Source organism: Monomorium pharaonis, chromosome 6, assembly GCF_013373865.1.
Source record: "Monomorium pharaonis isolate MP-MQ-018 chromosome 6, ASM1337386v2, whole genome shotgun sequence".
Taxonomy (NCBI): Eukaryota; Metazoa; Arthropoda; class Insecta; order Hymenoptera; family Formicidae; genus Monomorium; species Monomorium pharaonis.
The window spans coordinates 2,160,438-2,176,057 of NC_050472.1; the positions used below are offsets into that span (position 1 = coordinate 2,160,438).

Sequence of the window (15,620 nt, forward strand, 5' to 3'; positions counted from 1 at the left end):
TATCTTCAACGACTCCTATGAAGTTACAACGACTGAGGCCATCGACGTGTGTCATACGTGTTCCTGATCTATGTTCGGTCGTATACTCGTAATTTTGAAGCTCTAGTACCCATCTCGAAATTCTCGGATTAATTTCGTGTTTTTTCAATGCTAATGCGAGTGAATTGCAATCGGTGACTATTTTGAATTTTATCCCGTACAAGTATACCCGGAATCGTTTTAGTGCGTAAATAATCGCGAGCATTTCTAATTCAAAACTATGATATCTGCTTTCGACATCCGATGTTCTTTTTGAAAAGTAAAAAACGGGGTGTAGCTTGCGATCGGTCCCTCTCTGCAAGAGGATGGCTCCGAATCCCCGAGAGCTGGCGTCACAGTGGAGCTCTGTTTCCGCTCGTGGATCATAGATTGCCAATATCGGTGCATCTACCAACAGCTGTTTCAATTTATTAAAAGCTTCCAATTGCTCGCTTCCGAATTTAAATTGATTTTTAGATTTTAGTAAGTCATAAAGTGGTTTTGCAACAAATGAAAATGACTGGATAAACCTGCGAAAGTAAGAAACAAAACCTAAAAAGCTTTGAAGACTTTTCAAATCTTTCGGTACCGGATATTTCAATACTACCTCAGTTCCTCGCTCTGTCGGACTTATGCCCTCCTCCGAAATCTTGTAGCCTAAGTAGTTTATTTCTGTCAATAGGAAATGGCACTTCGCTATTTGCAATTCAAGTTTGTTTTCTACTAAAATTTTAAAAACTTCCTGTAGGATAGTCAAATGATGTTCAAGACTTATTGTTGCTACCAACACGTCGTCCATATAGACAACGACATCCCCCGAGTCAATTAATTCTTTTAGTATTTCGTTAACATACTTTTGGAAATATTTCGGAGCAACCTTTAATCCAAACGGCATCTTTAAAAATTCAAATTGCCCGTACGGAGTAACAAAAGATGTGTATTTGATAGAGTCGTTTGCCATTTCCACATGATAAAAACCGTCTTTCAGGTCGAGTGAGCTAAAATATTTTTTTCCTCTCAATACATCAATTTGATCGTCAATGAGCGGTAGCGGATAGTTATCCGATTCGAGGTATTTATTTAACGTTCTAAAATCGATGCACATCCGTATTTTCCCGTTCTTTTTCTTTGTAAGTACTACGGCTGACGAATATTCGGATTCGCTTACTCTAATAATTTCCCGTTCTAATAAGTCATCAGTTATTTTTTTTAGCTCGCTCTTCTCTGAATAAGCCAAGCGTCTCGGCATAAATTGGAAAGGTTTGTGTGCCTTAAGTCGAAGACGAAGTTCCGTTCTTATCTTAGGAGTTTTTGGTCTTGTAGGCTTAACATAGATTTCTCCAAACAAATTCGACAATTGCTCTTTAAATTTAAAAGGAATTTCCGGATTGATATCTAAAGTAGTTGCGATGTCTATTTTTTCAACTTCGATGTTCATGATTTCATTCAAATGCGCGCCGTCAGTATTAGTGTTATCGGTAGAATGTGTAGGCCTGGCGATACTTAGCCCAAATATTTTAAAAGCATCCCGACCTAAAATCATTGGTGAGACCATTGTCTCGTCTTTAACAACAAAGAGTTTAATTTCGCGCGTACAATTGTATAGCATACACTTAACTTCTATTTTTCCGATAATGCTCATTTTTGAATTGTTAAGTCCATGGTATTTCTTGCTACCGTCGTCTAAAGGTAAGATAAGGTCCGGTTTTACAAATTGGAACTTAATGAAACTAATAGGACTTCCGCTATCCAATAGGGTAGATAACTGGATATCAAATTGTTCGTTATCTTCAAAATTTAACGTTACCGTTGGGTAATAATCGCGATCGATATTCGTATCTACTTCGACATTACTAACCTCAGAGTTATTGTTTTTTTTCTTTTTCGCGTTGGGACAATCTTTAATCGTATGCTCCAAGGACGAACAATTAAAGCACGAACCTTTCGGCCTTTTCTCTTTGTCACACGCAGTCGATAGATGACCGTACGTACCACAATTGTAACAGCGCTTCTCATTCTTCTCCGATTTCGAATTACCTTCTACGTCGGTCTTATTTTCATAATTTCCGCGATTTGACTTAACAAAGCCCTTCTTATCGTTAGCTTGTTTCTGCACGTCCTTGTTCGCGTTCTGTGTGGTATTCTTCTTATTAAGGGTAATTTTCTCAAAAGCAATAAGTAAATCGGCCTTCGTTTCGAAACGTTGCATACGCGCTTGATCGCGCAAGATATCATCGGGAATACCTTCGATTAGAAAATCAACTAATTCCGACTCGTCAATTTTAGCTTTGTTAGCTAGTATCACTTTATCGTGTGCGTATTCACTGAACAATTCATTACGCTGCCAAACACGATTTTCGAATTGTTTGCGTAATTGCATTCTACTCAACTTCGGAAAGTACATATTTTTTAATTCTAGAATCAAGTCGTCAATGGGTAAACTTAAGTGTTCTGGCCGCGAGTGAAACCAATCTAGTGCCTTGCCTTTGAGCTTACCCGTAATAATAAGACGCGCCACGTCGTCGGTTAACCTGTACGTCCTGCGTATCAGCTCCAGCTGTTGTGCCCATCCTTCGTAGTTTTCCGCCCTGCCGTCGAATGGCCCTAGCAATTCGGCCATCGCACTTATAGATATGCGCGGCGGCTGGTCGGAGATCAGCGCCACGGCTTCTTGTGATGTTGCATCAATGGTCGGAGGGGGAATTCCTGGGCCCGTTCGTAAGTCCACTGTCGACCCTGAAGATGGAGCTGCTGTCCTCGGTCTTGTCTCTAGGCGTATAGTCAATGCAGCCAACGTAGTCTGTATCGCTGCCAACTGCTGTCTCATCTCGTCCATCTCGCTGCTCTGGCTATGGGAAGGTTGGTGTCCCTGCTTCCACTCTGCTACCCAAGTGCCATCTGTATCCGCTTGTTCTAGTCTCTGTACCAAATCGGCCTTGTTGCCGCTTGTACTGAGATTTTTCGCGCGTAAAATCTCTTTCAGGTCATTTACTGTTAGGTCGGCTGCCATTGCACAACAATTATGTGGTCACTTGTACCGACAATCGCTGAAGACGTAAGCCTGTCTCCCAGCCGTCAATCGTCTCGGCGTCGAAAGATCTCGAAACAAATGGGTCCACCGCGCACAAAGATGGCGTCCCTTCCGTTGCAATGGATATGTTTCGAGGCGGCAATGGCGCGACGCGATTTACCGTGCTCTCAAACACGAGACTGGCACCATCAATCGTTACAATGTTAATATAATCGCGGCTGCCAGCCACCGAACAATGTTGCGAGATCACGAATACGTCTTCGAGAGCCACACGCACTAAGCTGCCCTCGCCGTTTCGTCTCCTTGCTTCCGATCACTATATCGCTGCCCGAACCGACTACTTAACGAACCGACTACTTAAACAACTACGACCACTCGATCGCTCGTCGATCCCACTTCTGAACTGTAAGGGGCCTAGGGCGGAAAAGGAATTATTACAATTTCGTAAGAACTGCTTTATTCTGGTTCTCGTGGCTCGGGTCAAGTAACAACTGAACTCCCGCTCGACCACGTTCATCCTCCCTCTCGTCGGTCGCGCCAGCGCCCTCCATCTCTTCTACTCCTAACTACGTACTCATGCATTACATGCTATTCTCTTACAATTAAAAATTTTAGTACTTGTCACTTAATGAAGATTCTGTCCCGCTTTTTCTCGAATTTAATATAATTTTAATCGATTTTGAAATTAACTATATTAAATTAATTATAACCAAACTATAAAATTTGTAAAAGAAATGCTTTACAAGAAATTGTAAAATTATTAGACATAAGCAAAATCGTTCTTTCCGTGTAGAGGAGAAAGGCTTATCCCTATCGTTTCAACAAATATCGAGGCGAGATTAACAGACAGACGATAATCGGTTAAGTAACCGAATATCTTATGCGTCTAACATAAGAAGAGCTTCTTGTTAGTGGTGGATTCGTACCTGAGCACCCATAAATCACCTGCACGATTGCCTCTGCTCCGGCGAAAAGGATGATGCGCGTAGTTTGACTGCTACGGTAGCTCGGTCTCGACGTCCCGACTAAAAACTCGGGCAATTTATCACTTACGCGGCAAAATAACTAATCGCTCGTCACTGCGGCGCGCAAAATCTTATCGTAACGATGATTACGCACCGATCTATGTCTGTCGTAATGCATAAATCAAGGGGAGCGGAGCGTGAGGCTTCCCAGCGTTAATTCCTCCACTAATTCTGTTATCTCGTTAGATCGCGGTCTAACAAATTGGATATAAACAACTAACAGATTGTAAATAATATTCAAGTGAGGAATTCCAAGATCGGAGGCACGGCCGGCCTTCGCACTGGCGTATTCCCGCCCAACACCTCTCGTTCACACGTCACGATATAAAATTCCGGGAGAAACTACACTCCAACATTCATATTACGTTCGTGCGCTAAAATTTCAGGCACGCTCGTGATCTACGCCTTGGCGGGTTATCGCGAAACGACGCCTTCACCGTGGACGGCAATAATGTGACCCGGCGAACGATCTCTTGAGCGGAGAATATCCGGTGCAACTGTATCGAGACTAGAGTCACTTTACTGTTAGCAGTTACACCCGCATGCACATCGTTCTATCGGCGCCGTGCAATGACTCCGAAGTCTCCTTTTTAGCCCGGAAAGTCATTAAAGGCCAGGCTACGTGCCTCGTGAAAGGGGAGGGGCGTTCCGAGTCTTATATCATCCCGCGATTCTTACGACTTCCACGAACTTACGTCGTTTCCTTCGTGGTTGCGAGGGATTAGGAAAGCTCGCGGTCGACCGACATCGATTTACCATACGTTCACCGGGTGTCCGAAAAATCCCACGAGAATACGACGTTGCGAATGTCTGCGATGATTAAAAAAAAAAAAAAAAAAAAAGGCGAAAATTCTGCACATTGATAAATAAATATAAATTTAATTATTAATGTATAAGAAATTAATACACGCGGAATTTTGAGTCATTTGTTCCAACAAAATTGTATTCCTACCCCATGCTTTGTTTTAAAATTACTTTTAGACACTCTATACGTACAGGAGAGTTCCAAGGAGAAAGACAATGTGTTAATTCTCGCGATATCTTTTCCGAGACGTAAGAAAAGCAGTGTTGCGTTTAATATATTTTCCTTTGCAAATAAATACATTAATACATCCGACCTGGGAAAAGCCGCTACAGACGGAATTAAATCTAAATAGCTCGTGGCGTCCGAGTGAGCGAAAGAGAGACAGACGGTGACAGCTTCTCTTTCTGCTTGCGGAAATCTCCCTGCGAACAAATGACTACGATATACCTCGACGTCGCTGACCAAAATTTAATAAACGCGACGTTGTCCCGGCGTTGTTTCTCGAGTAACCGTTCCATCAGCGTCAACAAATCGTTATCCGATCGCCGGGCCATCGCGAACAAATGATCTTGGTCGGGATAATCGACACGGCCATCAAACGTGACAATACCGCCACGATTGTGCGAATAATTATCTCGCCGCCGCTATTCCCGTTGCCTTGCAACGCGCCGGCCGATAATTCCAGCCTTTCTAAGGTGACCAATTAAAACGTAAAAAAGAATTCGACGAGAACAAACGCGGTAGTCCCTCGTAATCGTTTCGTACTACACTCGCGTCCGGATAACGCGGCCAGGATATTTGCATAATACCCGCTAAATTCGGACGGATATTCCGCCGGCGGGCGGCGCGCGCTGCGAAGTCCCTAATTGGCGGTGTAAGCGAGAAAGTACTTAATACAGGCCGAGATACTCGAGGCCATTACGCTCGTTAACATCGTTCCTGAACCGACCGCTCAGCTAAATCCGATATAAGCTAACAGCGAGCTAACGTTATAACACGCCGAGATCGGTCCGTCAAACGCACGTTTTCGTTCCGGAGAATTCGCGAAGAAGTAAGGTAACATACGAGTCTCAAGGCAAATTCCCCGAATGCTCGCGAATGTTCACGTCGCGATCCTGTCAAATGCAAATTATTTGGATTTCCCGTGTCGCGGGAAAAATGAAAGAGGGCGAGACATGAAAATCTCACCCGCGGCCATCTGTGCCGCGGATCATTTGGGACGTCGCGGGTAACGCGATTTGGCAAGCGACACACACGACCAAAGTTTTTCTTTGTTATGCATATACGCCGTAATAAGAGCGGCAACTAGCGAGACGCGAGGATGGAGGGCTGCATTATGCACGCGTCGCACGAGAGAGAGAGAGAGAGATCCCCCCCCCCCCCCAAAAAAAAGAGAGGAAGGAAAAAAGGATGTCCAGCGATGCTCCGCAACCAAATGAAGCTGTGGCCTCCAAACGAGCGGCACCATTTTCAAGCGCTCTCTCTTTCTCAACCCTTTTCACAGGTCTTCCTGTAGACAGAAATTGCCATGCTACACGTAGATCCTTCACAGAAAGAATTTTCTCTGAAAATTTACCCTCAAAATCTGCTAATTGTGAGATAATGTGTGACCTCGAGGAATTTTACTATACTTTTAGTAAATTTTACTTAAAAATATAATTATAAAATTCCTCGAGGTCACACATTATCCCACAATTACCAAATTTTGAAGGTAAATTTTAAAAGAAAATTCTCTCCGTGTTTGCACTCGCGGTTTCCTTACGCACGCACGCACGATTTCGCTTACGTTGCCCTACTCCCTCATCCAGATTGATTCTCGGAAATCTCGAGTGAACGAGGGACACCCCGCGAAGTCTCGAAGGCGCAAGAGAGGAAGAAGCCGTACGCGCAACGTCGAGATCTTTTCCGTTGGCGCCACGTGTTGCCACGTGAATACGAAGCTGGCTGTAAGAGGAAGAAAAGGGCACAGACAGGACCGCAACGGGGAAGCAAAGCCATAAAACTCCTTGCGCGCGAAAGTCGCTCCTTCCACATTTTCTTCAATATTACTCTATATAAATGTTACCTTGAGTTTTCAGTACATTTCAGTATATTTCCAGGGAACACGTATATCATTATCAAATCGCCCGCAGATTTACGCGTGTGAACGAGCTAACCTTTCGTACCAACGCCCGTCTCGGCGTCGAGGGTAAAGGCAGTCACAGCAAACGGTTAGTACCGTTTTGCATTATTATCGTGCCGGGTGTAATTAGACGGAAGTCGCTACGGAACGCGCTGCTGCAACAACTTAATTCCATCGCACGGCATCTCAGGAAGCTCCTGGATAGACAAGAGCGAGCAATAAATCACGGACGTTGAGCGTTAACGAAATGGAATAAAGCGTTTCGCACGGTCACGCGAGGATAATCGAATTTTAACAAAAGGCAAAGAGGAATATTCATTGAAAGAAAGAGGGAGAGAGAGAGAGAGAGAGAGAGAAAAGGCGCGTAGACGCTCGGTTACGCTCTCGCGTTGCAACGTCACGAGATCTTTCACCGCGCGCGTCTAACTCCAACGTGCAGATTATGTAAGGCCATGAGGTGCGTTTACGTAAGGTCTTAGCCGTTGCGGTTCTCTGTCAATAAACCGGCCTGGCGGTTTGTCAGATCTCACGCGTGCATTCAGCCGCGCTCCCTGACCGAGAGAACAACGCGAGAACTGTCACCGATATTCTCTCGAAGAAGCATTCGGAAGACGCGTGTCCCTGGACTCCATTTATCGGATCATCTGCGAATCGCCTTTCGCGCGACGGACGGTTTGAAGAAAGCCCGAGGCATAGCCTTGCCAGCACGTGATGTCGTTAATATCGGTTAATACCTTCAATCGAGAACACCTATTTCGTAATTTCAAATAACGTTGACTGTGCAAAGTATGGGTTGTGTATGTCGAGTCGACGCTTTCGCTATCGCCGATGGTTGCTGGTAACACGTGCCGAGACTCTTCCGGGAATAAGGTTTGAATATAACGGAAGAGAAACTATCCCTCGTATCGTCGAGGGCTCTATTTCCCTCCAAAGTGCCTTTAAAATAGCTGGGTTAACACTCTGTTCAAAACGACTGTTGCTGAAACGGGCTTAGAACGCGTTTTCGGCCGAGAGGACACGATTACAAAATCGCAAACTCAAAGTTCAAAACGTACGACAAGATACTCACGTACTTTAGTACGATGTCAGGGGACTTTAAAAGTGAGACGCGCGCGTTTATGTCTTTTTAAGGGAAAAATTGTGAGACCTGGTTCTTGGAAGATTGGACGATGATGTGCAAGAACGCTGGACAATAATGTCGCGCGTATGTGTGCATAGTTGGAACAAATCAAGAGAAAGGGACAGGATTTAAAAAAAAAATTTAAAAAAAAACCGTTTTCTGCATATGAGAAAGTATATCCTGTCGCAAAAATAAAAAACAGATTTGCATTACATCTCGTTACCGCGTGACGAGCTGCCTTTGAATTCCGCGATACAATTCCATTTGGAGATATGCAGGTGGCTTTATATTTCTGTCTCTTTTTTTATCCTCCCCTTGACGGGGGCACGCGCGCCTCACTAATGGACCTCGCACGCGGCACCGCATTCGATGCGTCTAGTCCCATTGTTTCTTTTATGATACTCATTACGCCGTGTATGCATATACCGCGCTACATCATGTACTTAATAACACTGAGGGAAGTACATTACACAAAACAGCGGCGGCTATGAGTGAACAGCCCGCCTCTTTTGTACCCGTTTGTTACATTTAGATATTTACCACTGCGCGACAAAAGCATTTCTCTCTTACTTCCGAATATACAAATATTCTTATTCTAACGTTCTTTCTATTGTACATAACAAATGTTTCAAATTGATTGCTTACTTATTAATGCGATCAATAATTAATTTTAAAATATAAACTAAATTGTCTTCTACACTTTAGCTAATTTCAACAGAATTATGAATATATGTGTCATATATATAATAACTTGTTTCTATTTTATATATTATAAAATAATTCTTAGATTTTGGATCAGTAACAGAAATTGCTGCAATCTGTGCTTCATTTTTCTGGTACTAAAGTGTGGAAAAAAAAAAAAAACTCAAGTAGCTATTCTCGGATTAATATTTTCAAAGCGAAAATTTCGTTTTTATTTGATTTTTCGCGAGTAGTCTATTAGGAGGTTTCTGAAGGCATGTGCACGTCGTTTCAATTCGTCGTTTTGTTAAAATGTACGATAAATTAAATCGATTCCGCGAGCTCACGCGATCGTTTGATCTGATCGCATCGTCGACCGAATAAACACCACTACAACGGAACGTACACACCGTCGACAAAGACGGCGCGAGATCTTTTACAGCGGATTCCATTATCCAGCAGCAGGCGCGAGTGTTTTCGCGTTCGAAAATGAAACCGTTAAGCGGGACGCTTTCTCGTATCCTTTGTCCAGAAACTCGTCCTCGTTTCCGTGATACGTGAACGGCGAGATTCCGTGTATCGCGCGACAGCGCGGTGTTTCCCCGACAGCACGGAAAATTCGTCGGTTTCGATTCCGCGGTAACGACGATCTCGATTACTCCCGCTGGACGCAGAGGCGACGGAGGCTGCCTCGTGCCGCTCCATCGACATTGTCGTCGTCTCCCTCGCCCTCTCCCTCCGTCTTATCCGGAATCGCGAAAGGAGAAAATGCATAATTCGGTAGCCGATATTAGGTCTCATTGTTACCGGATTCGGTACGCGCGCGAACATTTGCAGTTACGCTAGCAGATGGAGCGTGTCGATAGAGTAAGAGAGAGAAAAAGAGCGAGAACGTGGCTGAATCTCGTGAAGCAGGAAGGAAGGAAGGAAGGAAGGAAGGAAGGAAGGAAGGAAGGAAGGAAGGAAGGGATGGAAGGAGAGTTGTGCTCTTCGAGAGGTGAAAATGACATTTGTATGCATTGCGACCCGTATTACAGTACAGCCAACTCGATCCAACACCACCCCTTCTTCTCTGTCTTTGTCTTTCTCCCTATACCTCGACTCCTCATCTCCTACGAGTTACTCCATGATTACTGTTTTCCTATGCCGCCTCGGTTGCTCCCACAGGGAAACCGCGCGCTACGTCGCGACGTCACGCCGCCGCGTCCCCATTCACGTTCGCGCGTAGGATGACAGGCACGTGTGAAGCTGACCCCGCAATGCGACCGGGAATCGAATCGAACTCGGTAACTTGACGAGAATTATGACAATCGCGCGCAACCTTCGTCTAATATTTGAAAAAAGTTTCCTCAATTAACAGATACCCGCCAAGCGCATTCAGAACTCGCAAGCTCCAGCAAGCTCAGCGGCATGGCACACATACGTACATACGTCGAGGAAAGTTGATAATATCTTCGGCACTCTATCGTATCTATAAGATGACATTGAAGTATCGGTTCCTCGCATATAGCGTCTAATACATCACTCGCTTCTCCCCCTCCTCGTTACTCTCCGTACTCTCTTTCCACATCGCGAAGCTCTCGTCAGCGGCACCAAAAGATCCGCAAAGGCGTCGAGAGGGACGCGCGCGAGTATTTGATCCTTGAACCTCTCTCTCGGGCACGCAAAAAGGAAACTGTCGGGACGAATAAGTGTTTGGTACTCCGTGAGCGCTTACGCGCGTTCCTCCCTGAGCGAGTTCTTGATCTAGAAATTCTATGGAAAGCGACGCGCACAGTAGACGCGAGTATAATCCTTGGATAAGGAGTAATATTCCCGTAAATTACGGTTTGTGAAAAATGTGCAGTGGCTAATAGTTTTGTAAAGGAAAGAAAGATAATCTCTGTGCGCGGAGAAAACGTCAAAACTATAATTAAACTAAAAATAACGGAGAAACCACAAAGGAACCGAGTGAAAGAAAATTAGATACTTCGTTAAATTAGGAGTAAAATTGAGACTGAAATCAACTTTTGTGCAATTCGTGCGGATCGGACGAGTATAATTGGCTTACTTTTGCTGGCTTTAGTTGGAGCTCGCTCCGGGGAGAACGATGACGCGTAACGCCGCGAATCAATTAGTTTTTTCTAGAACGTACGAAATGGGAGAGAGGGAAGATGATCGGGGATCCGCCGGAGGAAAGAAGTTTCGGTAATGCATCGCGCTGTCGGTCGCATTACAAGCGCGAACTCGTTACAGGAACACCATCTATCACGCGGTGCGACTGCGGAAGATTTATCTCGGCCGATTATCCGAGGATAAATCTTCGTTGCCTCATTTTCGTGGCGCCCTCCCGGTAGACGATGCGAGGTCAGGCGCCGGCGTTCATTTTCGTTCTTTTCGAGGCCGCTGCTGCCGCCGCGTCGCCTTCGCGAGATCGCTCTTTAGAACGATGACGGAGCTCGCGGAATTGATGGACCGACGCGTGCCGAGTCATCGACGCCTGGCCGTGACGTTAGGATATCGAGGGAGCAACCACTTCTCCGAGACACCAAGGCTCCGAGAGCGGGATCGTTTCTCATTTCGAATTCCCCGTTCGTTTGGCTCGCGATTGAGCGCGAGGTCACGCACGGCGATGCGAACGCAACGCGTCGGGGATTGCTCGCGCAATCGTCGCGCGAGGTGTACGCACGTGAAGAGACTGGCGACGTCTATCTGGGTAATCGACGTCTCTGTGAGCGAGGCGAGAAATTAACGGCTGGAATTTTCCAAGACATTAATCCCAATCACACTTATACGAAGTGACGCTTACTTACCGATTGTGAGATGATAATCGTCGTTTCAAAGCACGTTTTACCGCGCGATTAGAGACGTATGTAACATCGTATTCAATCTCGCGCCGGGTTCGACTGAAATACACGTAGAAATCGAACCTATTCTGCCTTAGGTAGATTTTAAATGTTAACACGATTCGCGAAAATCAAGCAAATTTAATTGTTCCCGTCATGATTAACCTTATTGGCGATTATTGTTGGCACAATTAAAACAATACTGCACACATGGCTTTTCGAACGTGAAAAATCTTTTTTTCACAAAAAATGTCGAGCAAACACAACAGATTTGATCTGTCGAATTGCCGAATTTTTAACGCCATGTATTGTTTTAGCGTTAACGTTGACAAAAGATGTTCACTATTAAAAACGCTTGAAAAATCGCGAGATTTAATTTTTTCTACTATCTTTTCGACTCGCTGTCGTTTCTTGTAGCCGCAACAGATATAAAAAATTCGTAGCACGTCCGCTCACGGCGTGACGCCGCGCCGGAGAGGATGTCGTGCCTTCTAAGCGTTCATGCCTTTAACGATGCTACTCGTAGCAAATCGATTGACGATACTCTTGCGAAAGGAGACAAGCCGGTGTCTGCAATTCGACCGGATAACGCTCGTCATTATAAAAAGACCCCCGTTGCTGCTGTCTACGAACGATGCATCGAGATGTAATCTGCTTTATATAATAGGGTAGAACTTTTATTAGCACATAATTGGCGACGTACGAAACGATCTAACCAGACTGAAATAAACGGTTAATGTGACTTCGCTGTAAGCAGGAAGTCTGGATCGATCCTCTTTACAATCATAAAAACCTCAGTAATGTTACAACACGAGAAAGTCGAGAGAAATCGTCATCGACTTTCATTGGTTATCGATTCCTAAGTAATACTTCCATTTCGCTAATAATGTAATCGTCGATTGAACTCGCAACGCGTCGAAAATTTGCCCGACAATGAGATTGTTATCCGCCTCTGAACTAAGCGAGAAATAGGTCGAACTTGCGAGATCGCTAAAAAGGGACCGAGGACCTTACCGGTTAAAGCTGCGGGAGGCTTTGTGCGAAATCACACGCGTACGTTATGCACGACGAGACGACTCGTCACTGACAATGTAAATCAAGCCCTGCTTCATTTCGTTCATTTTCACCGTGTCATTTCCGCTGGACGATGCGCGAGCGTGGCCTCTACGTTTTCCCCTTGTTTCTTTTCTTCTTTTTTATACAAATTCAACTTTATTGATTTCTACGTGAAAAAAAAACAGCTCATTCTCTCTTTTCGTCTGCTCGCTTGCTCGTTCGTTCGCACGTCATCCGCGGAGGCTCGTTACATCTCCATGGAAACCGCAAATTAAACGCGCGGCGTAGTGAATCGGTCCAAAGGGTGAATCGGATTTTAAATTAAAAGCTCGCATGCTGACTAACTTTCGCCGGCTTTAACTTAACTTATTGTGCTTGCGAAAAAGCTAACTTTCACACGCTGTCATACCGCGTGTTTTGTAGCTCGGTTCGCGTTTGATTAAATAATTGAGGAAAAAGTTACTACTAATATTCTCATCAAAAATCTTGCGGCAAAAAAAGGAGCCAAAAAGAAAAGCGCAAAGACGATTAGCGAAAACGGATGCGGGTTTTATTCAAGTCAACGTTTATTTAAATGAAAATTTGATAACATACACATCTCTTTAATATTTATAGTTTGGTTTTCATTAAAAACTTGCCGCACCGTTTTGCAGAGACATCGTTAAGCGCAAATCTAATCCTTCTGCTTCTAAATGACTAGCGAAAAATGAGATAGCGTTACAAGTTTATTCCGGGCGTTAATCCCTCACGACAGAAATTATGCGCGAGTTTATATAAGAAACTAGACTTTTTATTCGATATTTCGTCGCGCAATCATACCTTAAAGTGACATTCGTAATCGTTTGTTTAACCATAATTACGTTAAAAACAGACGTTATGTTCTTGAAGATGAGCGTCATTCTCTTGTTATCTGGACGTAGGTACGAAAGTATTCAAAGAGGTTGCGCATTCTAAAATCCGCCATTTTTTTTATGGAAATTTCACTGATTATGACGGCGCCAAGAAAAACTTTTTTCACCGCGGAAAAAGGCGCGCCCGCGTTTCCGTGCGCGAGTTAAGTTCGAAATCGTTGAATTGAGGTAACTTTGAAACTCCGACTCCGGGCAACCTCGTCACTCTTTTCTTTACGGAATAATTAGCGAAACTTCTCAAGCGTCCCTGCGCCCGACAGGGCATCCACCTTGTCATGTTTAGTCGACATGCACGTTTTTGCCGTCCACGTCGCTCTCGGGACGTGTCCCTCTCGGAAAACCGGAGGTCATCGGATGCCGAGGCGTTCCCGGTAAAAATGTCGAGTGCGCACGGACGCTAGGATTTGCGGGTTAAAATATGATAATTTCAAAAACGCTGCAGCAAAAGCAGTGGTAAGCAAAAATGTGGTAATTTCGAAAAAGCTCGTTTAAACACGAAAACAGAAGATTTACCTATCAGTCATTGTGCAAACAATAAGAATTTCTTTGCGTTAGAAAGAGCATAAAAATATTGTATATTCTATTTCATTTAATAATCTCTCTATCATTAAATTTTTCATTTATAAGTGGTAATTTCTCGCCAAAGACAGCAACCGTGAATCGCCGTGGATTTCTTGACAGACGTATGTACTCGCATTTCTGTCAATATTAATATGATAAATTGCAGTTTCGGTACAAGTAGAGTTCAGTATAACGCGCCTATGTAAAATACGTGAAATCTTGAGTGTTATTGCTGCGAGATAATGATTCAAAATTATGCCGGGCAACAAGATGTTTACAGGCTATATACGCGTGATTTTTAGGGAAAGGTGTTGTGCTGCAATTATAAGGACAATTTTCGCCTGCGGATTCGAAACTGCAGGTTACAACGGCACATGCGGGGTTTATTCGCTTTACAAATGCAGCGCGTGCCTCACTAATTCATGCCCGCTGGCAATTAATTATACGTCGTATAATACACAGCGGCGATTAAAATTTAAAATATTGTAATAACTCCTAGCAAAAGAGAGGAGAGAGAGAGAGAGAGAGAGAGAGAGAGAGAGAGAGAGAGAGAGAGAGAGAGAGAGAGAGAGAGAGAGAGAGGAGAGAGAGAGAGAGAGAGAGAGAGAGAGATGAGAAAGGAGGGGAAGACAGATATTATGCGCGCAATGAATGTCGACACAGATCGCGAAACGTGCCTAGTACGTTATTCACGACGCGCTTGTATATGCAAGTTAATGCGGTTGACTCGTATTGTGCTACTGGCTAACCATGTATTTTAGCGAGATTAATGAATCCAAAATATGGAGGTCATTAATATCAAATCGCTCCGCGCGCCACCACGGTTAAACGATTTTTTCTTTCGCGCAGGCGTGTCCATAAACGTCATTACGCATTTAATAATAATGACGCTATCATTATGCTTTATCATGCGCCGTAAACCGTCAGCTGTCCGGGCGAAATTACGTATCGCGGGAAAGTGAGGAGGATCGAGAGGATCCAGGCCGTAATTAGAATGATTTACTCGTCCGGTTTAATGACAGGGGATTCAAAAATATGAACAAAGAGGAGGAATCGTCTTAATGACGCGATTAAAATTCGGATCTGTATTGCGAAATCCCGAATAATTTTAACATTCCGTGATAAAAAGATCTAGGAAAGCGAAAATCTGAAGGTTCGTGAAGTTAAAGAGAGAGATATTCCTTTGGTCGTTAGCCTCCCGTATTTGGAGTCTCCGCGGGGAAAAACGCATTCATCGTATTCGATGCATTCGATGCGTAAAAGCCATTTTTCGATTCGTCATCCCGCTCGGTCGGAAAACCTCAGAAAATGCATCGTTAATGCGGAAGCAGGAAAAGGAAGGAATCCTCGGCAGCCGGGTGGTTCGGATCGATTAATTATTTAACGAATGCCCTTCCCCTCGCGCACCGCTCACCTTCTCTTCCCTCTTGCTTGCCCATCTCCATCCACCTCCCGTTGCTCCGCC

The 15,620-nt window shown here is 44.3% G+C and overlaps 2 protein-coding genes across 9 annotated transcripts in view; one reads left to right on the forward strand and one right to left on the reverse strand.

The window, feature by feature from the left end:
• The window catches only part of LOC105831497 (RING finger protein 17), a 146,672-nt gene that overhangs the window by 32,738 nt on the left and 98,314 nt on the right, over positions 1–15,620 (reverse strand). The window lies entirely within an intron of this gene.
• The window catches only part of LOC105831501, a 61,167-nt gene that overhangs the window by 23,297 nt on the left and 22,250 nt on the right, over positions 1–15,620 (forward strand). For 2 of the 5 annotated variants that reach the window (XR_004963579.1, XR_004963580.1), the window contains one exon: positions 6,979–7,089. The exons of the other annotated variants lie outside the window; for them this stretch is intronic. The gene's annotated coding sequence lies outside the window, so the exon portion shown is untranslated. The remainder of the gene's footprint in view (positions 1–6,978; positions 7,090–15,620) is intronic. 5 annotated transcript variants of the gene reach the window in all.